Source organism: Pseudoliparis swirei, chromosome 21 (assembly GCF_029220125.1).
Source record: "Pseudoliparis swirei isolate HS2019 ecotype Mariana Trench chromosome 21, NWPU_hadal_v1, whole genome shotgun sequence".
Taxonomy (NCBI): domain Eukaryota; kingdom Metazoa; phylum Chordata; class Actinopteri; order Perciformes; family Liparidae; genus Pseudoliparis; species Pseudoliparis swirei.
This window is the reverse complement of record NC_079408.1, coordinates 10,059,198-10,071,991: the sequence shown is the minus strand read 5'-3', so window position 1 is coordinate 10,071,991 and position 12,794 is coordinate 10,059,198. Positions and strand designations below refer to the sequence as shown.

The following is a 12,794-nucleotide window of genomic DNA, read 5'->3' as shown; positions in this document are numbered from 1 at the left end:
GTAATCCAACACATACTGTGACGAGAACGACTTCTGCTGTATCGTCACACAGATAAAGCATCGCTTTGCGCTGCACTTATTTTTGGTACTTAAAACCACACTTGCGAACAAATGAGCATGTCTTCTACTCACGGTCATCCTCATAACGGCGTTCAAGTTGGGCTCATTAGAAGTACAGTCCATGTATCACAGTGCTGCTTTTCAGATCAATGAGTGGGGCTGTGGTTTCCCCCGAAGGACTTTGGAGTGCAGCTGATAATTGGGGTGTTTGTGTTGCTGTAAGTTGCCGTTCCCTGGCACGCATAAATCAACACATTGCTCTCCATGTCCATGAGATTCCCGATGGGCTGGATTCAAAATGCACCTACAACGAATGTTTTGCACTGTGCTATTTTGAAATCGCATTATGGCCGGGGCTGTTCTGGCCCAGTGTCTCGTTATCGGGACACTGACTTTGAGTTTATGTCCTATCGTTCACCAGAAGCCTCAAAGATATTCCCAAGTGTGTTGAATAGGAGAGTGTGAACGCTAGGAGGCAATGATGCTTTTCATTCAGAGCAGTTCACCATATAATGCTCTCTGTCCCTTGTGGCAATTACTGAGAACATTTTGCACAAAACAAAATGTGTTGGAGGCATAGGTGGCAAAGTGATTCAGATAAAAGATGACAGAGACAAATGTTGCTGCAGTGGAAAGAAAAAGACGAAAATAGTTAAGTGCGGACGAGTGAGTTCGACAAACTTTGTGCCTGAATTATTGTTAATGAAGGCGGCAAAATTGTCACAATCACATCGTCTGTCGGACGCCATTTGAATGTCCTGTTCAACAACCATGGCATTACATTTAAATTGAGTATGATTATTCTTTTAAGAGGAGAAGTCGTAAAGACGCTTATTCGATGACATCGTCGTAAATTTCACCAAGGAGGGTGGGTGGCGCAGGTGCCCAATCCACCTGTCAGGGGGGGGAGGGGGTATTATAGAAAGCAGGATTCACAGCATTAGCAGGTGGCCACGTTTAGAATAGCGACGATGCCGCCAGCCAAACACTTTCCAACGTCTACTTCCTAAAATTGCTTACAATAGATGAGGAGTGACCTGTTAACAGGGAACAATGCAGTCTCTTTACAGCAACGGTTATTTCTAATTGGGGAAAAAAAAAGAAGATGAAGCGCCACAAACAGCGGTGCATTTCTGCCGTCTTGAATTATGGCTCTGAGTTAAGATCACGTAACAAAACCGTTCTTAATCAAGCCTCGGGGATATATCTCCACTCAATCTGTCTTCTGTCTTGAGACATACAGTACATGTTGCCAGGTGTGACGTCCATTGTGCTACGACCTCACTGACAACCGGTCCATCCCGCTGCCTCGAAGCGGTCACGGTACCCGATACCATTGTGTCCCCGTACTGTACTTCTTTATTTTTATGTTTAGTGTTATGGTTATCAAAAGTACAGGGGTCGTGGACCGGCCCCAGCTGCCATGATTTATTACACCGCTTGAAGGGACTGGTACTTCAATGAGGTCACATGAGTAACATGGCAGTCAGGCATAGCACCCGGGTTCTCTTCTAACCCTGCCGGCGATTTGGGAGGCGTGCCAAAAAACTGCTGAAACAGATTGCGGTTTGAACATATTCAGGTACACAGTATGAAGTAAAGACACAGGTACAGAAGTGTGCACGCTCACTGAATCAAATACTGTAATCCCGGCTTAATGCTGCTTTATCACCTGCGCAGGAGGCACACGTTATGCAAATGCACTTAAGCTATTCCAGAGGCACGTCAGATTTAAGGCCTGTCTTTAACATGTCTTTGGAGAGGTTAATTCTATGCAAATATGGCCTCATGAGTCGGAAACGTTCAGGATATTTTTTTCTAATAACTCGAAGGGGATGCCACCAGGATACAAAGTGCAGTCTTTTAGACTGACCTTGGATGATTATTTCGAGCTTGGACCTCACCTCAGGGGAGCATCGCAATATTTCAGCTTTGAGTCTGCAGGATTGAAAAAAAAGATAGTTAGGGTTTCTTCATATGGCTTAAATGTTTGCCATGTTTGCAACATATTTTTTAAATGACACTAAGAAAAATGGGTGAAGCTGAAGTGTGCTAGTGATGACTTACTTTACATTTCAAATGTGTTATCATATTGTGTGAAATCTTTAAAGATAAAACAAACATGCCAACTGGTTGCTCATGAGACCCAATCAAGCATCACAAAAGAAGAAGAAATGAAAACATCAAATCTGACATATTTGTTTGTCCTTTATCCCCATTGGTATTATTTTGAGTGCAACAGTAAATAAATAAAGGCATTGTGGAAAATAGGCCAGGGAAAACATGCTAATATTAGACATCCATTGCATCCACTTCAAATGATGGGCTAAAGCCTCTGAGGCAAACAGTGTGTCAACGCCGGTTGATTTCGATGCCGTTATCTCCAGAAGAGTAGAAACTCACGTGGCTATGTTTCAGTCTTCTTTGTTTGTTGAGTTTTCAAATCAAGCTTTTTGTCATATTTTCAGTTCCAATTGTGAGAGATGAAAAGCTCCTCTGACTGACTCTTTCTCGTCTCCTAGGTGGGGGGCATAGGGGGCAATTATTTTCAGTGGTGAGTCGGCGAGGGTCAGCGGCAGCATCGGGCAGCATGTGGGCACCTGCATGAACACGACACAGGAGCCTCGGTTCTTGGTGAGTTGGACTCTTTTACATCCAACACCCCACACAGTCCAGAGGGATGCTGTTTTCCTCAGACAAGGTTTTCAGCTTTGAGCTTAATATTTGTGGCAGCTTATTTAGTTATGACTTAATCTCATTAATTCCTGGGAAGGAAAAAAGGCTTAATTGCAAAATAAGCAGAAGCATTTTCTCTTCGCTGGAAGCTTCTAATGTGAGAAAAGAGGCTTTTAGAAGAAATTGGAACATCATTTTCATTTAAAAAAAAGGTGTAGCAAAGCCTCTTTTAAACGCCTTTTCTCTTTTAGATGGAGTTGTAGCTTTAGCTTTTTGTGAATGGGTTAAAAAGAACTTTAATTTTATGAATGTCATCAGGATGCATTTTATTATAAGATTTCTTGTAATCAACTCCAATCTGAATTGGGTCGGAACTATGACAAGGAAATACAACGTTGTTTGTTATCAGCATAGTTTGTTCATGTTGCCAGGCATTTTAGGGGGAGGCCCAAAAGAAGAAATAACAATACGAAGAAAGAAAACTTTCATTTAAATTCAAATTAAATTTTGCATTCACTTAATGGCTCTCATGTTGAAGAGAGCACCTCCATTAGCAAGAATGTGTTCAATCGAAAAAACATGTATTCTTCTTTCTCCGTCTATTAACACTCCCCCGCTTTGGAAAATGATTTAAAACCAGCTTTTTAAGCATTTACTTTTCACGTGAGGCTTTCTCTTAGAACACAATACTTTCCTAATGAAACACAAAAAAAGATAAGAAAAAAAATGAGAGAAGGCCAAGTAAAGAACAAACCAGGCAAACAACAATCAGAAGCTCTGAGAGTCCAGATTGGATTGTACAAGGTTCAGCAGATAGAGTCAGACACATAAACATATTCATTAACTTGATGTTCACCTTCGAGTAAATAATTACTGAAGAGGAGTTCCCGAATTAAAACAAAATACTCATCAAATCACTTTTACTGCCAGATGAATACACTACATGGTGCAACATCTAGACATGGGCTTAGATTTAGGCATTTAAAACATTACGAAATATCGACAGTTTTAAAACAGGAACATAGGCTCAGGAGTCACTTACATCATTCTAATCAGACGTAATGTGATTACGGGGGAAATTCAGAGGATTATTTCCCAGATTGAACACGGGGTCTGAAACGCTAAGGTCTGTTCTCAGAGGAGAAAATCCCGGCCCCGAGGCCTGTGCCATGGTGTAGCGGAGAAAACACATTCAGCGGGGTATAACTATTGCACGGTGAGTACATGAAGGGCTTTTTGGCCGATGAATTATTACAAAGTCCAGTGGCTTTATGCCAGCCTCAGAATATATCTCTCGCTCAGCTTCGCCCTGCAATAAACTGTGGCTGGGGAATTGTGGTTATAGGCACGCCACAAATAACTACCAACGAAACTCGGAATCCATCACGCTCATCCCACATGTTGTGTGCTTACACTTGAGCGCTCTCGACATCAGCCGGGTATCGCACGCACACACACACACACACACACACACACACACACACACACACACACACACACACACACACACACTTCATAGGAGTAAGAATTGCCAGTGTGGCCTAAATCAGGGCATAAAAGCCCTCTAAAAATGTATAATTCAGCATATACAATCCAGTGTAGTTTTCTATAGTATGTTAATAATGATTTTTTGTTCACATTTCGTCCATGAACACGTGCAGCGCAGTGTGTTTTCTGTCGGGGGCCAAGAAATAAACTGTTTACCGAATATTCACCTCTGTGACTCTTTGATAGATGTTTCATCCCCCCGACAGAGTAAACAGTGCCAACGCCTCGTCCTCACTCTTAAGAGAGCAAATGTGGATGAATGATGATGACATCAGTAGAACGCGCAAGTGAAATTAGTCCATCTTCGGCTAAATCACTTTTCGTTTGCACGAGATCATCATGTAACTCAGCGGAGTGTGAAGCTAATGGTTCATACGTCTGATTGTGCCGACGCAAAGAGAATAAAGGAAGATCAAAAGTAAGCGTCTAAAGGGGAAAGGACTTTTGCTCTCTGCACTGCATTGTTGAACCAGGGAAATAGTGGGCAGGTTAGGTCCTTTGGTGTTAAAAAAAAAAAAAAAAAAAGCATAATCCCCAGACTGCTGACGTATTTCTTTTGAAAACCGCCTGTCTGAAAAAGACAGATATGCGCTGGAAAATGGATCAAATCTGTTTCATGTCAGATAGCAGCTCGCGCTTTCCCAGGGTGAATCTTTACTAAGACACAAACAGACGGGATTAGGGTTTGAAGTAGGCTACTGGCCTAAGTAAAAAACAGTACAAATAAAAAGACAATATTAAATGATTAGTGAACTTATGATAACCTCTAAATGACTTTCTTAAATACAGCGTGTGCTCTGTGAATCAGCAGTTCAGATGATATGCTGCGGGTCAGAATCCTTAGCCTTCCCTAATTTGTGGTAACAAATGTGCTAATTGAATAACATCACAGTGCTATTGCGATTTTTAGGACGCGAGCACATTCAATCAGTCAATGCATCGCCTCTACAAAGCAGCAGCAGCAGCAGAGCCACCGTGTGTGTTTAAGGAAATGCATGAATTTAACCTCAGGCACTATGGATGACGTATTTAAGTGCGGTGCATATTTCATGGCGGTTAACTGCACTCACTCTGCTCATTAGTCACGTGACACCTAACGGTTCTGGCGCCTTTCGAAATGCATTACAAGATCTCACTGTCAAGCGCACACATAGGGGCACGGGTGCTTTCGAATAGCATTGACCATACCTCATGGATGTGATTAATTACATGGTTACTCATGGTAATGAAAACATATGTAGTAATCGTCCACGTGGAAAAATGCAACCGTTGTGATCCACTCACAAGTAAAACCTCTGCATATGATTACAATCCTGAGAAGGAATGAAAGAGGAATGTTACATTTCCGCAAACGTTCAGCCGTTTGGACTGGTGGCAAATGCAAGAATCAGATTATTACACTTGGCAATTATTTTTGTAAAATGTGTTATCCAGTGGATTACAACCACAAGATGGTGCTGTGCATCACCGTTTACCTCCAAGGGATTATTTCCCTCCCATCATCAAAGTGATTTGTGACTTCCATTTGTTTGTATGTGCTATAACGGTATGGATGTACATGCAACATTTAAAAGAAATGTCTTTATTGCTGGTTTATTTATTTATTTTTACAATAACACAAATTCACATTGTTAGAATTATTCTTTTTAAAAAAGGGATTATTTGACGTTACCTAAGAGTACACATCTTCAGTTGCACATTTTATATTCAATTAAACAAAGCAGTGGATTTTCAAGGTACATTTCTAGAACATTCCCACACACACAAAAAAGAGATAAATACTCATTTAAACTATGAAGATATCCATCAGACCAAACATGAAATGAGAAAAGTACATTGCTTTAGATATGTGCATGGAGCCGGCATAACACATCGCAGGCATTGAAGGGAAATGCATGAAATGCATACACTCTATTATTCAGAGTTAAATAGTGTGTATTGAAATGATCGTGACATCCAGTAGATGGCAGTCTGTCGATACAGAAGCCTCCCGCTCTCAGCCACTGCTCTTGGTAGGTGTGCTTCCAGTCATCAGGAGAGGTCCCTGCACTTGCAACGTCTCCCCTGCACAGAATGACGGCAAGAGCAGAGTGACAGCACAAAGGCACGTTTATTTCTACTGTAATGAAGAACACACACACACACACGCACACTCACACCCTTCCTTTTCTCCCCTTATATCTCCCTCACTCTATCGCTCACTCTCGCACAAAGACGAATGGCGTCACCACCCACCACTTTCGTACACACACATACACACACACAGACACACACGCACACCCATCCCGCACCGCACACACCTCCACGCCATCTGTCTGTGCAGCGGCCCATGTCTCTGGCACTGGGAGCAGTTGGGAGCAAGAGAATGAAAGTGAAAGTGTCTCTTGGCTCCGTAGTCTCGAATCCCACTTCCTCTCCTCTTCTTCCTCCCGCTGTGCTCTTCTTCTTCCTCCTGCTGTGCTGTCGCCCATCAAACACTCTCACGACATCACTCTGTCCGCCGATGGGCCCTTCATACTACCGCTGCACCTAAGCCCGGTACCAATGGCACCTCGCTGCCACCCGACGAGCGGCAGAGATGGAGGACATGTGCTCTCTGTTTTCCCTGATTTCCCCTCGCAGTTATGAGAGCTCATTTCAGCTTAGTTCGTTAACCGCGGGCATCCACGCTCATGTTAAAGCCCACAACTCAACAAGAGGAAAGATAAACTGGCTGATTAGTGTATGCATTAGGCGTTTCAAATTAATACCACAGATGGCAGATTCACTCTCACCATGTTGGTAAAATAAAAGATGGCAGGAACCGAATGTGGATGTTTCTTCACTGTTATTAGTCCCTCTCCTGAAAGACAGCCGCATGTGGTTTTGTGTGTGCTTCCAGGTTACATTTAATACCATGACTTCATTGTAAGTGCAAAATAAAGTAGCGTATATGAGTCCAGGGAATCACATCTGCACACAGCATGATGGGAGCAATCCACAGCTATATAGGTGATTCTCTGTCATCACGATGTCCTTCTTCTCTTTTCAGTGAATTGTTGATAACCAAGCAGCCTTACAGAGAGCTTAGTAGGCTGCTTAAGTAATTTGAACAAAAATGCATTCCCTCTCTCTCAGTCTTTTCCATTTAGGCGGCGAGCGAAAGTGCCTTCATAACGGCGCTATATTCAACTGGAGTGATAAGAAATGGCAGCTATCAGCAGGCGCTTTGGAAGCCGCATAATAACCATTTGTGTGTGCGTGTGTATAAAAATTGATTTATGTGGCCTATCACTTAGCAGGCGCAATATGTGGATGAATACAGGGCTAATGTAATATTAGGTAATGAGTGAGAGGGTTAAGGCAAAGACCAGCGGCTGCCTCAAGGTGAAAGTCTGAATACATTCAATAAGACACAATATGTCAATATCAAAAGGAATATAAAACTGTCGATATATATATACATATATACAGGTACAATTTATATGATTATGTTCTATGGATGTTTCATCATTCTTTTTTCAACTACACATATGAATGCTTACTATATTTTACATAATACAACAATAAAGGATTGTTTTTAAAGAAAAGTCATACTATAAGATTTTTGGATTTTATTAGGACCCCCCCCCCCCCCCCCAGTGTGTCAAAACATGTCAGTAATATTGAATTGGTTCAACTTTTTTCGGAATTAATTAAAAGAGATGAAATACAAACAATGGTGTTCATAGTTTCGGAAAACATATGTAAGAAATGACTGATATAAAAAAATATCGAAACATAATATATACTGCCATGATTTAGACTTTTAGAGAAATGCATCCAGCATGTCATGCTGAACTATTATTGTATGAATTATGTTATTTGGCAAAATAATCGTACATTCTATTTTGTTTCTTTATTGAAGGTGGGAGGTTTAATTCATGTTTATGTTATCCATAAATATCCTGTGTTTCTTTCAAAACTGATATATCAGTTCATACGATGGGAACACACTCAAGCTTCCACAATTCATATCAAATCTGTGTTGTAACAAATCATAGTTCCCAAAAGCTCCTTTTGGCCTCTGCAACCCATTAAATGCAGTAAGCAGAAATAGGTTTGGCGGGAGCAGACCGCCTCATGTTTACCCCCTTTGCACAGAGCCGGTGCCATGTCCAGACTTGTAAATCAGGCCCATTGAGGAAGCATAATGCTGATGATTATGACAGCCAGTCGCATGGGAGTGATAGAGGCACGTTGAGTTATGGGTTCGGGGAGGATGCCCAGAACTGGAGAGTCTCACAAATGGAGAAGCACTTTCACCAAAACACAAGTCCCCAGATGGGGACTAATGCTGCAGGCGGCGGCTGTGGCACCCACAATGAGTGCACATTAGCTGCTCAAAAACCCACATCGAATAGTGAAGTATGTTTTTTTTGTTTTTTTTTACCGTTCTGCCGCTTCACTTTATTACAGCTAGATCATATTTCAGAAAGAAAACAAAAGAGCAAGAGACAGCCACAGTATTTTGGAAGTGTTTTGTTGTCGCAATGGCAATGCGATGCATCACTTAACGAGCCGCCGACTTCAAGTTGGGAAGTGCATTCCCATTCATCGGATTCCTGAAGAATGTCCAGTTTGCATTCTCCTTTATTCATTCGACTCCCCTTTGCGGATGAGCGATCATTCATTCGCATTGATTGCCAGCCATGATAATATAATCAGGCGTAGAGCCTGACAAGGCTGGCCGGTCCCATAGATCAGAGCTGCTGACAGCAGAGCTATGCACAGGTCATAAACCCTCACCTTCCCTGTTTGACCCCACATCAATTTGGCTCTTTCCAATATGAATGCAAATAACAATGCATTTTTTTTGGGTGACATGTTTATGGTTATCTCTGTGTCTCCCCTCGCTCCATAAACATGTTGATGTTACCGAGCTAATGGGAATGAAAAGGGTAACCCACTGCTCACTAGTGGTCAGCCCACCACCACCCTCCCCTCCAACACACCTCCCCAAAACAATAACAAAGCAAACGCGCATGCCCCTACACACACACATACACACACACACATGCATATGTCCTCCACCCCATTCACTTGTGTATGCATTGAGCTGATAAGTACTGCGGTTCATTTTCCCCATGGCAAAGCACAGTAAAAAACTGGGGAGTAATAATTGCTTTGGGGGGGGGGGTTGAAGGGAGGGGATGGCTAAATATGCTTGATTGCCTCCTAAGCTTTGGTGCTGTGTAATGAAATATGGCTTCTGCAGACAGGAGCTCCCGCGCGATAGCTTTCTTGCCACTTTCTCCCTTGCGTTTTCTCTTTTTTCTTTTCTTTTTTTACCCCTTTGCTCTTCTGTTCTGGCATTCCGTCTTCTCTCACCCGTTGCCATTGTTACAGAATGGAGTCCATCAAAGCTTGTGTCGCCATTGAACACTTATCTTCGCTATAATGTAATAATTACGGGGACCAAATCCAGCCTAATTGAGTATTCCTCGCCACATCATAACGGCAGGCGCCCTAATATTCCTCTGTTCTACAATTTAATTTGTGGATTCATTAGCATGGGATGGAGAGAAACCCGATAACAAGGAACTTAACACAAACACTGCAGACTAACTCAGATTGAAGATTGCTCACCTGGTTAGTTATGCTGCCCTGTCGCTTACACATTAGGACTCTGGGAAATAGTGTTTCCCCCAAGGACCATAAAGACATTTTAATGTAAATAAATATCCTGTAGGCTTGTTTCCTTTTACATAAGAAGCACATTGACAATGAATTAGCACAAATGAGAAGTGTGGGCCGACAGACTACTGCATTCATGATTTTCATAAGCACTGCTAATATTAATTTGACTGCCACAAAGTCCACCAATAATGTTTAAAAGATAATGATTCAAATTCAAGCAGTGTAGCTAAAATATATATATATATGTTTAGCCACAACTAATTTTTCTTGTAACCACCCAAAGCACATTTCACTTTATTGGTTAAATAAATAGCTAATCATTTACGAGTATTATAGGACCACGGGCTTGTATGGGCACAGCAGCATCTGCTAATGCATTTAGCAAGAAAATAGCCCGAGAAAATCTACCCAGCACATTAAATGTAATACTCTGTTCTCCCCTACTTCACTTCCAGAATAACTCGCAAGCCTAATTTGTTTTGCTACTTAAAGGAAAATGTAATTACACTGGTTTTCATTATAATTCACAAAGCCAATCGATAACTGTTGTGAAGTCATTCGTTACTGCACATGCAATTTTATTTTCCTCAACTGAAATTTGGTTGGGAAACAAGTATCCTGTATGTCTTTACTTCATATTTATCCAATAATGGTGCTGAGTAATTAACTAATTAGAATGAACATGAAAATAAGAGTTTTACGTCAAATGCTCTGCAGTGAACTTTATTGACGCTTTCATTTTTTCTATCAAGCGTTCCTTGCTCTTTGTAATACATGTATAAAAATGCTTCATCGACAGGCTGATTAAGCTATTCATCCCTATCCTCTTCCTGTCTTTCTCATTTATGCAGTTCTCTTTCCTGAGACGTCAACCACAGGATGAGGCCTGCGGCAGGTAAGAGACTGAAAAGAATAGCTGATGAGTGGAGTACCAGAATGTTCTGACCTCTGTTTTGCTTCATTTCTCATGCGCTTTTAAATTCCATGCGACGAGTCAAGGGCGCCCACACGCTGCGCTATCTTTTTGTTATGCTTATGAATGTTTGAAGCCAAGGGTTACGGACGATCACGTGTCCCAAATAATCCTTCTTTGTTTGAAATAGGGATTTTTATATTTCGGCGTTTCGCGACAGGACCGAGTCATAGCCAAAGATATCGAGTGATATCAAATCAAGTGCTAAACTGAACCTTGACTCAAGCTCAATCCCTCCCATGTCCTGTCCTGCGATGGGGTTGAGGGGTGGGGGTGTGGGTGGTGGGGGTGGAAACAGACTATATCTGGCAACCTAAAGCTTTTTTAAAAGTGACTGAGAGAGTGAGGGAGACTGACTGGCACTGATGGGACCGGACTAGGACTGTGCGATGCTGTGCTGCACTGCGCCCGGGCCTCACAAGCCTGATTGATAGAGTGTGATGAGACTGTCACTGAGCAAGGAGAGCAGCAGAGAGATAGGCCAGATGGAGGGAGTGAGTGAAGTGGGCTGACCAGGGCGAAGAGATAGGGAGAAATACATTTGAGAACATGTGAAGGATGAAGTCGGGGAATGAAGTGGCTGGATGGAACGCGTTTCGGACACTTGAAGGATGGGGAGGTTGGAGGGGCAGGGGGTCACTGGCAGAGAGGTGAGTCAGATACTGGAGGGCTGAAGGCTCCACTTATATTTAAGTTAAGTTTGGCACAGGGACGGATTCAGCTTGACATGATATGTTGGCAAAACATCATGAATCTCAAAAAGGCCAAAAGTGCTCTGTGTTGGAAGCAGTTATGACAAATTCAGGTTGGTTCATCCAAGTTATATCAAGATAACCACCACTTAATTTCCACTAATGGTTTGATATGAGTTTTTGCGATATGCATCCTTTCCATCTCTCCAACAATACGCTGAATGGAGACATTACCATTTTTTTTATTTCTGAGCAACCATAAAATTGTATGAAATGCCGTTGTATTGGTGATTATGAAAAGCATGCAACGTATATGCAACTTGCAATATGCAACCAATGTACAGTATATATTGTATAAAAGAAAAATAAATACATGTAAATGTTTTTATATGGAAGTATACCTTTGCGTCGAGTGCACACATGTAGCACTGATGGGGAAACAAGCTACATGAGAACAGAAACTGGGGAACTAAAGTGTTTCCATCTGAACAAATTAGTGATACAAGTATATAAAGTTAATAGCTAAAAGACAAGGTTGGTATATGAAATATCTTATGTTGGAAACAAATCATTACATTTGCAACGTCACATTACCAGTATATTAGAACATGTTTAATATTTACATGTGTCACCTGATTGATTAATATAAAGTGCTATTGATTATTGAAAATACAATGGACAAAGTCATTAAGCTGGGACACTTTTGAACTTCAGAACGTTTCCCGCACTTTCCGACGTCCATAGACGTGTCATAAATAGTTACTGGCTTGTTTATGAGCAACTGCTTTGGACATAATATTAGATGGTGTGGACACATGGCATCTTGGCAGTGCACTGAATACAGGCTGAGCTAAAGCCCTGTTCCACAGTTAGTGATTTCAGACTCAATAAAGACGCCATGTTTTACTTTCATCCTTGCCTGAGGAAAGAAGGCTGACTCACCAGAACAGCAAAGTTATTATTAGTTCCTCACATGTGTGGAGAAAAGCTGTGTGTATGTGAGTTAGTGTGTAAGAAAAAGAGAGGGAGAGGGAGAGAGGGAGGGAGGGAGAGATGGAGATAGAGGGAGGGAGATAGGGAGGGAGGGAGAGAGAGAGAGAGAGAGAGAGAGAGAGAGAGAGAGCCTGAGTTCCAGCAGCAGTGGTCAGTGCATGCAGGAGCAGCATGAGGAGCTCTTATCTGCCGCC

General features: G+C 41.9%; 1 protein-coding gene across 4 annotated transcripts in view; it reads left to right on the top strand.

The window, feature by feature from the left end:
• LOC130211454 (receptor-type tyrosine-protein phosphatase delta-like) overlaps positions 1 to 12,794 on the top strand; it is a 255,394-nt gene that overhangs the window by 46,877 nt on the left and 195,723 nt on the right. For all 4 annotated transcript variants that reach the window (XM_056442153.1, XM_056442151.1, XM_056442152.1 and 1 more), the window contains exons 3-4: positions 2,583 to 2,694; positions 10,794 to 10,837. The gene's annotated coding sequence lies outside the window, so the exon portion shown is untranslated. The remainder of the gene's footprint in view (positions 1 to 2,582; positions 2,695 to 10,793; positions 10,838 to 12,794) is intronic.